At 40.3% G+C, this 13,246-nt stretch overlaps 1 protein-coding gene across 1 annotated transcript in view; it reads right to left on the bottom strand.

The window, feature by feature from the left end:
* The window catches only part of NTF3 (neurotrophin 3), a 47,095-nt gene that overhangs the window by 18,592 nt on the left and 15,257 nt on the right, over nt 1-13,246 (bottom strand). The gene's annotated exons all lie outside the window — the stretch shown is intronic.

Genomic DNA, 13,246 nt, shown 5'->3' with positions numbered 1-13,246 from the left:
TCTGCACAACAGAAGAAAGAAGAATTTCAAAACATAGTTCCCCCTGCTTCACATGTTGTTTAGCAGGTACTTTCTTAGTCCACAGAAGTCCCTGAACACTTTAGCTCAGGTGTGCAAAGCGGGACAGGCTTTGAATGCAGGAAATTGAGCCAAATTATCAGAGAGCAATTGAGGTTTACATCTCTACTATGGATTTTTCTCTTAGAGTCCTGCAAAGCTGAGATGGTGTTGTTTGAAGTGTACAGAAGAAATTGGTGGTACTTGTACTAGAATTTTTTGAAAAGGCTTTAAATCACTGGAGCTTGTCTCAGGTACCAAGAATCTAACTGGGGTTTGAACCACTATTTAAAATTGGTACTCAGAAGCCAAGGAAGTCTCTCAGAAGCCAAGGGAGTCTCAAAGAGATAAAAGCCATGAATCTGGCAAGAAACAACATGAGCCAATGTCAAAAAGTTTACAAGTGGACCATCTGAAAATATTTTGGCTTCAGTTCTACAGATCAAAACAGCTTATTTGACTTGAACTTTAAAACAAATAAACAATCAAAATATGTTTAGAAAGACAAATTGTTTAATTGTTTACAGTGAACAGGCCTTCCTTCCAATGGTTTGAATTTAATTGATTCTATTTTTCTGATCCAAACCTTTTCAGGAATTTGAGAAGGCTGGGATGTACAGTGTGTTTACTACAAAATGAGAATTTCATATGATTTCTCTAGGAAGTCCATGACTTGAAGGATAATATAATTACAGTAGAATTGTATGATCTAACAATATCCAGAGGATCTGAAGAACAAGGATTTAAAGGCCTTGAAAGTCCATTTTCTGTGATGATCCAGGCATCTGAATTTTGCTTAGAAGACCAGATCTTCTGTAGTTTAGCAGCACTGAGTCATCCCACTGGTTTGTATCACTGTGAGGATCTGGCCCTAACCTGAAAATACCCCAATGCTTTGTGAAATGATCTCATTAAGTGAAAAAACAATGAACCTTGATTGTCAGCATGTGTCATTCAGGAGCTGAGTTTTGGTTTGATGCCAGTACACGTTTTCACCACTTCTAAGATTGGCAACCTTATTTCTTAATGAGAAATTAAAAAAAAAATACCTCTTCTCCTCCCTCCTACCCATCTTTGCTCTTCTCCCAGCTGTCATCACTATTTACAGTTTAAGTAAGTGAAAATACATATTTACAAGTACAGCTTACTGCTGTATTTGCTGGTATAGACTGCCCGAGGGCATATCTGGGAATCAAGTTCCCATCTCCATCCAGAAATTCATTCCCTCCTCTCCTCAGCCTTGCCCCTCCCTGGCCCTGTTTCCTTAAGCTGGGTGTTCACTCTCGTCTCTTGGCTTCTGATCTCTTTGGGAGGGAGAGTGATTCTGGGACACGAGTGCTGTCGGATGTTGAGCACTAAGTGATGCTCCCATCTTTCCCCAGCAGGGAAGGCCAACCCTCCTGCCCTTATCCAGCACCTCCTGCTTGGAGAACCTGCAGGCTGGATGAACTGACGCCACAGAGCCAAAGTTTCATGTGCCTGCCCTGCAGCTGGCTGGCTTCACCTCCTGGGGCTGTGTGTGAAAGCAGACTTGGGAGAGGCTTTTGTTTTCAGCCTCGTGTTGTGGCCCTTTTCCTGGCTGTACACACGCCCATTGGACAATCCCACAGCATCCTGCTTGCCTGCCAGCCCCAGATACCAGAAGCATGTCCCCATTTCCTCTCCCCTTACATGGGGAATTCTGCAGGGTCTTGTTCGCTACAACACAGAAAAATTGTGTCCCACACAATTTGGGGGCAGTGAGGCCAGATCCTGAGCGAGGCTTCCAGATGTTATTGCAACAGTAATTAAAAATATACCATAATTAAGCGAATGAGGTACAATACGTTTAAAATTGTGTTTTTCAAATGTATTTATAAAAATGTTGCCAACACCCATGGTCTTGTCATAACTAGGCTTCATCATCGTGCAGATTGTGTTTGTGGCATTCCAAGTGCTCAGGACTTTGAGTCCTGCTGAGACCAAGGAAAAGCTGATGATTCTTGGAAATTTTGCGGGATACCTCCTCAAAGGTCAGCTAGTCAGAAAGGAGTGTCCTGAGGTTAAGTCACTAGCCTGTGTTCATCTCCTCACTCCCCTAGGAATTGCCTTTATAAATTTGGAAAGACATTAATGACTTATGTTGCTAAAATTAACTTTTTTTTTATTTTTTTGGTCCTGCAGCATTACTGGTGAACATGTAGCTGCTACATGTTGCACCAGTAAAGACAAAACATGTTCATTTCAGTCTGAGGTATGTTTGCTGAAGTTGATTCACTAGCACAGATGAAACATTTGTTTATTTTGTAACTAGAATGCATTTAGTGGTTCTGAGGTAAAAGAAGAATGCTGCTTTTTAAAGCTACTTTTCTACCTGTGAAATGGGAATGAAAGTAATTAATCCCAATGATACTACTGAGATACTGTAATTACTTTAGAAACTGAGAGGTTATATTTGTGGTGGGAGCTGCTGTGGGAGATGAAGATAGCTCTGTATCCAAGATTCCCTAGACATATTCAAGTATGGGCAAAAATATATTCAGATATTTGTCACAACTGCACATTTCACTCATCTGTGTTACAACAACTAAAAACAAAAACTAGAGAAAACTAGGTTTTTGCTGGCCATCATTTCCCTAGCTGCAGAATATCTGTAATGAAAGTTTGCATGAACATAGCTGCAAGTGGTGCTATGAGACACAGACCTGGGAGGCTCATGATTGATGCAGACAGCTATCAGTGGTCTGTGGGTAGCTTGAACAGTGCTTGAAAAAGGAGTGTACCCACTCAGCCTTCACCTCCAGGAGGATAATAACAGTGGGTTTTGCTGATGTTTTAGTAGATCATAGTATCACAAAACCACAGAGCTTCCTGGGTCGGAAGGCACCTTTAGATTGTCTCATTCCAAACTCCTGCCATGGGCAGGGACACCTTCCACCATCCCAGGTTTCTCAGAGCCCTATCTAACCTGGTTTTCACATATTTTGCCTTGTCTTTTTAAACCATAATGATTTTGTAAACCATAATTATTTTGCTAATAAAATTTATCCAGACATTAATTTTTGATTCCAGCTCCTTATTTGTTTTTACATAAGGCCACACAGAAGCAATTTCAGTTAAAAAAAAAGTGACCCTCTTAACTCCCTGGAAGTGTTTACATGGGCATGAGTAACCATAGAAACCTTGTGTGCTGACTCCCTCTGTTATCAGTGTGAAAACATTTGGGGTGATCATAGTAATTAAGTTTTTTTGTGGATCTCCCCCTCCTACATGTAAAACCCCACAGCGATGGTTCAGATGAGATCTTAGTTCAAGAAAGAACATAAATATGTTCAGTTCCTTTCAGTGAATCATCCCCTCCAGAAAAAAAAGGGGGAAAACCGGTATGATGGGAGGGATTTCTGAACTCTGATAGAAGCGCTCACCTCCTCAGTTGACAAAGATGCTTTGCTGCCTTTGCAGCTTTCAGAATGAATAACCAAAGAACTCTATAACACTCTGGGAAGTGACAATTACTTTAAAGCCCTGATTCTTTGATGGCTTTAGAAAATGGTTCAACATTTTTAGACAGGATAGGTATTTGAGGAAGATTAATGAGTGCATCTACCAGCTGGAAAAGTCCTGCTCCTACATCGTTTGCCAAAGATGCAGCTTCCTTGGAATGTGGGATTGATAAAGAAGAGAATCCAGTTTTTTATTCCCTACAGAGATAAATTGGAACACTAAGGAGTTTAGCACATGCAGTCTATGTAGAATTACCTTTTGCTGATAATTTTGTTCTGCAAAAATATATGTCCCTTGGTTTAGGGATGAAATCACTGCAATGTTTCAGCAAGTCCTCTCCTCCCTTTTCCACAATAACTCACAGAGGAAGGCATGAAAATTGTATCTTGTTCCTAAAGTATGTCAGTGAAAAAGAAACTTATCACCCTAAAAATGGACATAGAGAAGTAAATTGTAATTATGAAAAGTGTTAAGTAGTCATATTTTCACTGATCCCAAAAGCAGAATATCCTTGTTCTCCCGTCACGCAGGTTGCATGACATAATCAGAGCCTCTGATCCTGTGTTTTTCTCAATCTTTTATGACTTTTCTATTCATCACGGGTTTGTAATCTGATGACCAGAAACATGAAACATCAGATGAATACTACTCAAACAAAAATAATTCCAATTAATGAGCCTCCATGCACTTTCTCAGTATGATTTTAGCTATTTTCATGCTTCTAAGCAAACAGCTGTCTATCCTGCATGCAGCACATTTCAGGACCAGTCCAGTTTCACAAGAAGTTAGTGGGAGTCTGTCTGTCTGTCTCTTTTTGGAGAGATGGAATTGGACTGATAAAGCTGTGAGAAACACTGGGGAACCCTTTGGGAATGCTTACTCAGAGTTACTTAATGAGTCAGGATGAAAATACACAATCCCTCTGGCATTCCCTAATCCTTCATGTTTTCAGTAATACCAAATGTTAAGATACTGGAGACTGGAATTTATCCCCCAAAGCCACCAAACCCACAGTGAGACCAAGCAGGGGGGCTCTCACCTCTTCACATCATTCATCTCAATGCTGTGTCAAGGACACCTAAATTCTGGGAGGTGAGGAATGAGATTACTTGTGCCTCTTCCACCTTTTGCTCCCCCATACGCCCAGATGTGGCATCCAAAGTGGCACAGATCACCAGTTTGTGAACCTGAACTGTCCAGTGTGAATGGTCTTCTGCCTCCTCAGGCTAAATTCTAACTTCTGGTACTTTCAAATATGCAACCTCAAATCATTCCTGCTTTGAAAGCCTGAGAATGTGTATGAATCCAAAATCTTGACAGTCTGTAGATATATGAACACACTTTCAACATCTTTCCCTTTCTTCTTTAAATCACCTCTTTTTTTTTCCTCCATGGTTAATGTACTAGGATTGTAATTTTTTATATTTTTTAAACCAGAATTCTCCCATGAAAATGGCAACTTTATGACTGTCTGTCACTCCTATTGGAGCTTGACTGTCTGCTGCAGTGTCTGACTGGTGGCTGACCCACTTGGCACTTACCGTGCAGCAGGGACTTCTGAAATAATATATCAGGGTCCCATTTGCTTGACAGCCCCTGGTTGTGACTGAACCATCACAGTGTGGCATGGCAAGAAAAATGCTACTTTATATTTGAACCATCTGGAAGCCAGGACTTCAACAGACACGAATTAAAGTTTTCTTTGAAAGGAAACACGTGAGTTGCTCCACACAGTGTATCTTTCAAAATACTGCCCTGAGTAGGAAATCATAACCACTATGCTTTGCAAAGCTTGAAGAAAATAAGAAGAGCTAAGAAAAAATGAAGCTAATTGAGGATGAGTAATGAAGGAACTCAATAAAAAAAATTGATGTAATTCTGTCTTTATTGTTAAATATGAGTATTATACATAGGTAATTCTAATTACCTATGTATAATACTTATATTTAAAAAAAAAGACATTCATCCAAGAGCAAGTAGTCATAAAAACTAGTGACAATTTCATTAAAATCAGACTAAGCTTGTCTTCATAGTAAGCCCATTACACTGCATAAGTGTAATTAAATTAATTTCAGTGACTTTATACCTCCCAATATTTTTCTTTGGTTTGGGACTATTTAATAAGCCAGCATCATTGCAACTGTTTCTTGTTTTTATAAACACAAAGCCAAATCCCTAGAACAGAAACTCTTCCTTAGAAACAAATTTCCAGTATTAATTTTACCTGAAAATTCAGTTTTCCAGGATTTACTCTGTGTGTAGGGGTGAGAGGGCTCCTTTTTGTTGTTGTTGTTATACAGTGCAAGGAAGAAGAGACATGGAGCTTCAAACTTGTGCTACACTCAGAAAGAAGAGAGGTGGAACAGGTTTAGTTGCCTGGATCCTATGTTTTCAAAGGGCACCTCATATATCTAAAGATTTGCATTATCAACAATGATTATCAATCTTTTGTTTTATTTCCTGCTAGAAGTGATTGGAGGAGGCTGGGTGAAATATGCCAAGGATTCTGTTCCCACATCCCAGCTCTGGGATTAAATTGATATTTCACCTTCTGAAGTGATGCCACTTTGCAGTTGAAAGCTGAACTGTCTGGGAAGACCACAGGGCATGCTGTGGTCTGTAGTAAGTTTCTCTCTATGCTGGCAAATCTTCTGGTTTCTCATCCAGTTTTGGGCGGGGTTTTTTCTTGTTGTTGTTGTTTTTTCATGTTGCCTTCATTTGACTCCAGTTGGCACACCAATAAATTAGAGGCATCCCTCACAAACCCTAATAGCCATAAGGACTGTATTTAATGAAGTGACTCCCACCTCAGCAGACGAGACTTCTTTGACTACATTACCATGATAATCAACAATTAAGTTGGCATTTGCCAGCCATAACCACAGATGTCTTCTTTGAAGTGTGGGAGAAACAGCACTAATGTCAAACACCACACTGTTGGAACACTTGGCATGCATGACCAGCACAAGGAAATGAAGCACTTGGCCGTGCTCCTGGAAGATACTGTGATAAAAGTGACATAAATATATAATTAGAAGAATCCATCCATATATCAACAAGCTCTGCATTAATCAGCAAAGATAAATCTGCTAAATACTGCATAATCCATGCATCAACAACCTCTGCGCCTGCTTTGATGTAAAGGTGTTGGGGAAATCACAAGCACTTTTCATTGTTCTTCAGCTCTTCTACTGTGGAGGTATCTGAGACAAATACATCCCTGACTCTGATTTTAAGAAGGCTGCTGAGGGGCCCTGCTTTGACTTTGATCTCTACATGTACAATAAGCAGAGCCGGCCCAGCAATGCCTCTGAGCAAATAACCACCTTTAAATCACAGTCCAGTAATAGTGCTCATATTTGGCTTGTGCACGTCTTGCTCAGTTCCAGTACAGTAAGTTCAATAGGCTTGGAGCTGAACTGCAGCACAGCCATTAATCAAAAATCCTATAAAATTGAGTTCCAGGAATTTATAAATGCATACTACAAATATGAGCTGTGGGATTTTTTCTGTAAACACTCCATCTCAGCGATGCTTCTTGTCTCCCCAAGCACTAGCCAGCATAGCTTGTTCTTGATTCCTATCTGCCTCAACATTTTACCTTGCTTTGAGCCTGCCTGCCAGTTCACAGGCCTTGGAAAGGGAGAGAGAGGAAGGAAATTGTCAGCATCCCAAAAGCCTACCTATTTTTTTTTTTTTTTTTTGACATGACTTATTTTGATATGAACCCCTAGGTCTGTCATCAACTGTTTGCCTAATTTCTGGAATAAGATGGACAGGACCTGATCCCTCTGACCCACATGCCAGCAGCCTGTCCATGAAACATCAAAAGTTCAGTATAACCCCAAAATACTTTGGAGTCTCTTCACTAACTTCATCTGGATTGATCTATAGAGTTCTAGTGTCTTTGCTTTCAGACTGGTCAGAAAAGTACTCAGAAATAGTACTTTTTGCTTTCTCTGAAGGCAGGTTCTCTCTGTTTGTGATTTCCTTTTGTATGAAAACTCTCCACTCCTCTCCTTCAGTCCTATTATGTGTTAAATCCCCAGTTTGAGCTGTCACAGATGAAAGTCTGACACTGGAAAGTTTTTCCATTGGTTCCACCTCCTTCTGAGACCACTTAACCTTCTGAAATGCTGCTGGGTGATTATTTTGGAGAGGGCTGAACATGGAGATCACTTTCTTTGCTTGCAAGAGTGACCTGCAAAGGACTTTCCTAGTGAATTAATGTGTTTTTATGTACTCTGCAATGCTCTGTGCCTTCTCCAGACTGTAATGGCATAAGTACATGTTTGTCTCTGACTCAAAAAGTCTTATCAAGTGGAGAGAGGAGTTTTCTTGTAGGTCTTTGGTTTTTTTTTTTTTTTTTTTTTAGTTTGCTTTTAGTTTGGCATGTAAGCACACCTCAGTAATTCATAAAGCACTGAAGATATTCATTGTACCCCAAGTAAATGGAGCTGATGTTTAATTTTTCATTTTTAAGTGCTGATGCAGAGCACAATAATGCACATGCAGCTCACAAGTCTCCCACCACTAGCATATGGATTCCATTTTAAACCTATAAATCACATGCTAAGTGTAGTGCTTGTTTGTTAAATATTTCCTTCTTGTTTGTTCTTATCAACATCCAGTAATGATATATATATGTCATGCAAGACAGTAAATATGCTGACATTTCAAGGCAAGGTTCAGCGCCATATTTCTGCTGATTAATGCATACATGTTTGAAACTAGCATAAAAGCTAGGACAGTGATAATCTTTAGCAGAGCCCAGAGGAAAGAACACAGCAGATAAATGTGCTCCTATGAAAAGCAGCAAAACTCATGTAACATCCTGCCTCCATTTCAGGGACTCCAGACAATTGTGTTCCCTAGTCCTGTTCACTCCCAGGTGTATTCCACTCAGTATGAGAGGCAGAAAAATGCATTCTCATCTTTATTCTTCTGCCAGCTGTAAGCTAAACCCATACTTGAAGGCTATAGCAACAAATGCATCAAGTACAAGAATCTCCTGCCACTTTGCTCATCAGTCATTTGAACTCTATCCTTCTATTTCTCATGGTTGTACCAGATGGAGGAGGAACCTTGCCTACATGATGCAGTTGTAAGAAGCAGCAGATGAGGCTTTGCATGGTGCTGATGGTTCCAGCACTACCAAAAATGGAGAAAATGGAGAGGGACCACAAGTGCTTCAACCTAAGGATGAAGCTGAATGGTGCAACTGAAAGTGAGAGATCCTAAGATTCAGGAAACCCTCAATGACCTGTTCAGCAAACATGTCTTAATTTTCCAGTAAAATCCTGTTACTAATATAGCCTTGCTACAGAATGAGACCTGCACTTGTACCTTGCTTTCTAAGTGATGGTTTTGTGAGGAGAAAATTAAGATATGAGCCAAAACCCCATGAGCTCAAGCAGCCAGAACAGATTTTTGTCCCTCTTAACTTGACAGTGCAGCAAGATAAGAGCTGCTTGGCTGAAGAACCAGGCAGGCAGAGGGTGTCCTTCTAACAGCAACAGGTTGCTTAGAAAACACAGTTTTGATTACTAGAGGCTGCTGAGGACAGGATAAACAGACATTTATTTACAGGGAAGAGTTTTTGAAGAGGAAAATGGTGATCTCTTAATTTATGATTCTGTGTGATTTTCTTGACTGAATCTTTTACTCTATGAGATTCCCAGGGCTGCTGCAGGAGGAGAGGGAAGTGTGCTTCATGTACAAAAATGTACTTGCAAATTTATGGTCAATAGATGACAAAACTTGCAGAGAAACACTGTGATATGTTATTTCAAGTTTTGCGTTAATGCCTATTTCTGAATCCATTGTGGTTGCAAACTCACTGGAGAGCAAAAGGTAACAGATATTAAAAAATCCCCAAAACCTACCACCAAAACAACTAGCTTAAGTTTTTTCCTAAACTTTTTTCCTTCTTTTGCTTACTTATGGGTCGTTGTGTAAGAAAAACCCAGAATATGACACTGATTCTGTACCTGTGCTATGTAGAAATCTAGGTTTGCCTGCCTGTCAGGGAATGCATTTAGCCCTGAGCCTGTCTATCTTACTAAAATAGTTATTGAGATCTGGTAAACAAAATATGCAACGATGGTTTCCGAGCTTCTCTGAATAATTCTATGCAACCGTGTATAATTACAATTATCATAAATATCCTCTGTTTACACAACACCTCAGTGGCACTGCCTCTATACATACGGTGCCATGAAATGCAAACATTGCCTCTGCCTAAACACTCCTTAACAAACACACTGTGAAAGCTGTGTGTGGAGGGAGATATCAGTCAGGAATATCCAAGCCTGGGTTTATAAGGGAAGAGCACGGAATCTTCTATGTCTGCATGAGATATGTTGGTGTAAGAACAGCAATAGCAAAAACTCTGGTAAGAATCTCACCAATACTTCATAATTCATTGGTAACTGGAGTTTTCTTGGAAAAGTGAAACTGGGGTGAGAATTGAGCACATTTTAAAAACACTAACAGGTAAAAACACTAACTATAAGCTCCCCCTCTTTGCAGAGTATCAGCTAAGCACTCTCATAGAAGTCTAGCACATAGCAGGTGTTGAAAATGGAAATGCAATTTCCCAGCTAGGCAGACATCCAATATTTATGAGCCAAGTCTGTGGAAATAGCAAACTGCCAATAGGGACAGAATAATTTAGCGGAAAATCAAGCAAGTTTTCCACTTCAAGAGAATTTGTCATTCACCTTGTGTCCGATTCTACTCCTACCAGTGTCTGAATGTATTGTCTGGTGCTGAAGCAATCCTAAAGACACTAAAACAAAGAGATGAACATTCTCCTGGATCTTGTCACAGCTATGTAGGTATTTGGCAGAGCCAAGTGATGTATGGCTGAGAAAAAGATAAAAAAAACCCACACACACCTGACAGGGAATAAACCTACTGACTTGCAGAAGCACCTCTCACATTTCCTAGGCAAGGTTTTAAACCCAGATTAAATGTTGCATTCACATATTGAAAATGCCATAGTTTTGTCAGACATGCTCAGAAACTTCTACCATGTTTGGGTGGAAAATTTAATAAGCAACAGAAGCTCTCTGAGATCTCTGGAGCAGGGAAATGTGACCCTTGCACATTTGGACTGAGGTCAGAACCAGAACTGCAAAAATAGAATGGCTCTGGAGGAGCAGGTCTTGGGCACACCTCCTGCTCAGTCAAAATTCGAAGTACTTGGATTTTCCCTGTAGTTAAGAGAAGAAGAATTGATAATTGCCAGACAGAGGGATCTGCGCCTGTCAACACTCCTAACTCAAAAGTCAACTTCCAAATTTGCTTGAGAATTTCCTGTCTCCTTCTGATAAGGTTCCTGTCTCCTTTTGGCAGAGTCTCCACACTGAACTGCCAAGCTATGCATAACAAGTCATGTTTCATGGATATTTGCACAAATTTAGAAACTGCTGGCATCACCACACATGGCCCAGATATCAGTGGATCAATGCAGAGCAGTAAGGTGTGGGGAACTGAATGAATATGTCAAAAATATTAAAATATTCAGTGCATTCCACTTTTTCCTTCTGTCTGAAGCTCACTCTGTTACAAGACTGGGAAATAGGCTGGACTAAGGCTGAGCTCTTGGAAAAATAGGCCCTCGGAGGAAGAAGAGCTCAAAGCTGGGTCTCTGTAAGGGTGAAATTCAGCTTTGAGAACTAGTTTTAAGTGAATTATGGCAGCCCTGCCACCACCCCAGTGTGTTTGTTATTCAGGCAGACATGCCAAATAACCCCCAAAAAGCGACTGCTTTTTTTGAGCTGGAACTTATTCCTGGACAGTTTGTTGTAAGCACTTGGTCAGAGTCACAGCAAGACACTTTGGAGCCTGTTTTCACAGCCCTTCATACTCCTTTCCCTCTTCTTTGAGCTCCTAATAGCTGCTGCCAGCAAAGATTCCTGCATCCTCAAAGATCTGCAGGGTCCCCTCTTAGAAAAGGGGAGCAGTTTTGCCACATGCCTCTTTTGGTGCTTGGTCCTGATCACCTTATTCCTGGCTTGGCTGGATATCCCAAAATGTCAGGCTGTACTGCTAAAAGGGTGGAATGGGTTTGTCCCATCCTCTCCAAGTCCCTCCACTTCCAAGATGTCCCCATACTTATTTTTACACATTTACAATAACCACCCTCAGATCAAAGTCCAACATTCCCTTAAAATTCTGTCATTCCTTCAAGACCTTGAAGAAGTGATTATGGAAAACAAACCAAAAATGGGGACTGACCACTAGCAAAATGTGGGTTTTCCTTTTTTTTTCTGTTAATGAAAAAATATTTATATTCTCTCAAACTGTACTTACTTTTTGTTTTAAGTAGATGCATCACCTATCAACTGAAACTCCAAAGGTCAACATAAAAGAAATTTATGTGTAAATAGAAAGGTAGTTTGTATCAATGTGTCCACAAAATTTATATTGTGATGCCTTGGAGACAGAGGCCAAAACATCACTTTGCACCTGATCCATGAAAAATGAAGTTTGTTTCAACTGAAATCCCTCAGAAATGTTCTGTTCATCTGAGGAAATCAGCTTATACCCCAAGAGCTGAGTGTATAAATGGAAAAATGTAAAGAAATCTTCTTGCTCCCCAAAACAGAAGAAAAAGGGAATGAATGAGTGAATAAACAACTGAATGGATGTCAGAGGGCTGTGCTGGGGTTTAGCAATGTATTACTAATAAGAGCCAGTGGAGGAGTATTTAAATGTGCAGTACCTGGGTTCTAGCAATGCATTACTAATTACAGCTGAAGAAATTTTCCTTAGAGCATTCATTCAAACTGGTTTGGGCGTGATTTCATTGTGACACGGGCAGAACATTGCTCGACAAATTCTCACCCTGAGATATTTGCAGAGCAAGGGTTTAAAATGAAAACACATATCCTGGTGAGTTGTTCTTCGTGCAACCTGGCAATTCAAACACACATGGTAAAGCTCGTCCAATTATTTTTAAAGAATTTAAAGGGATTTTTCTGTGGTGAGCTCTAGCTGTCAGTCACCTGGTATCTTTTGTGCATGACTTGAAGATTCTCGCCTGATTAAAACGCAGGGCATTTGGAGGGGGGGGGGGGGGGGAAGCCCCGTATAGCCATGCCCAGTGAGAAGGGCTGCATTTTTCAGATGCACACCCTTCTACAACCAGCTGAGGAAAGGAATTTACTCACTTAAAGCTCCATGTAAGTGCAAGTTCCAGCTTGTTGTGGGTGAAGGAGCCTGGGAAGCTTTGGTCCCACTCTTCTCCAATAGCATGATTTTAACTCTGAGGGACTGCTGATCCCTCTGAAACAGCTGAACTGATCAACAACTCAGATAATTGCATTTCTTTTCCAGTATCAAGGCCTAACTATAAACTTTTGAGTTTGCTGGGTTTACAGAGGCACTGAGTAGAAGGACTCTACAAACTGGGCTGACAGCACTGAAGATCACAGGTTTATACTGTGAAAAAGTGCTTCCCTCACTGCAACATGCAATAAAAAAATTAAACTGGACAACAGATTGATCTTCCTTCTGAAATAGAAAGGAAAGTTGTCTTCAAATTATTTTAGGGCAAGTAACCATCAGAACACACAAAAATTTAAATAAATAAGAGGTGTCTGCTCTTCCAGAACTCCCCGTCATAGAGACAGTCTGGTCTGGCTCCCAGTTGCTTCTAAATAAATGTTAAAAACTAGGTATGATAATAAAATAGATA

The sequence above is a fragment of the Melospiza georgiana genome, chromosome 4, assembly GCF_028018845.1.
Source record: "Melospiza georgiana isolate bMelGeo1 chromosome 4, bMelGeo1.pri, whole genome shotgun sequence".
Lineage (NCBI taxonomy): Eukaryota > Metazoa > Chordata > Aves > Passeriformes > Passerellidae > Melospiza > Melospiza georgiana.
The sequence above is the reverse complement of the archived record's forward strand: the minus strand, read 5'-3'. Positions and strand labels throughout refer to the sequence as shown.